Source organism: Marmota flaviventris, chromosome 4 (genome assembly GCF_047511675.1).
Source record: "Marmota flaviventris isolate mMarFla1 chromosome 4, mMarFla1.hap1, whole genome shotgun sequence".
Taxonomy (NCBI): Eukaryota; Metazoa; Chordata; class Mammalia; order Rodentia; family Sciuridae; genus Marmota; species Marmota flaviventris.
In genome coordinates, this window is record NC_092501.1 from 146,175,211 (window position 1) to 146,176,117 (window position 907).

General features: G+C 30.8%; 1 non-coding gene across 1 annotated transcript; it reads left to right on the top strand.

Annotated features, from left to right (window-relative positions):
- Positions 1-461: 461 nt before the first annotated feature.
- On the top strand, positions 462-534 carry Trnav-cac (transfer RNA valine (anticodon CAC)). Its single transcript has one exon. It is a non-coding gene; the product is annotated as a tRNA-Val (tRNA).
- Positions 535-907: the final 373 nt, after the last annotated feature.

The following is a 907-nucleotide window of genomic DNA, read 5'->3' on the forward strand; positions in this document are numbered from 1 at the left end:
ATTAGGCTAATCCAAATATCAGTTGCACTGTAATGAGGTGAAATAAATAACATGTGGTTTATCCAGTATATATTGCTCTTTGCATGAATAAATGAATATATATTTTAATCTACTATGTTTTAGTAGCCCATTTAGGGGTAGAAATGTGCAGACATTATTATGTCATTAGCATAAATCTTGTATTATCTAAGCATTACTCTTAAGTATGCAACCAATACTTTGTATTTATATCCCTACTATATTTGAATTCCTTTAATAGTCAATTGACATTGAACATGTTACTTAAATTTTCTGTTCTTTAATTTCCTCATCTGTAAAATGGAGACAACAATGATACTTCCATTAAAAGGTTTGGGGAGGATTATGTGAATGACACATGCAAAATACTTTAGAATGTTGGACACATAGGATACATTCAATAATCATTTATTAAGTTTTTAAAAAATTAGGAATATTGGGCTTGGGATATAGCTCAGTTGGTAGAGTGCTTGCCTCACATGCACAAGGCCCTGGGTTCAATCCCCAGTACTACACACACACACACACACACAATATATATATATATATATATATATATATATATATATATATATATATATATATATATATGTATGTATATATATATATATATATATATATATTTCTCAGAAAAATTAAGAAATGGAGAAATGGGACAGGGAAACAAGATGGGAGAGTAAGTGAATTTGGGTTTAAAAGTGCCATAAAGAATTGATATAATACACTTTGATTGCTTTTGATATCTCTTCACTAAGGATGATCAAAACAAAATAAGGCGAGAATATTGAGCATCCTGGTCACCATTGGTAATGAAGTTTTGGATCATAGGCTCCAGAGAAATGCACCTGCCACTCTGAACACTGGCATATCTCAGCCATGTTTAGTTGGA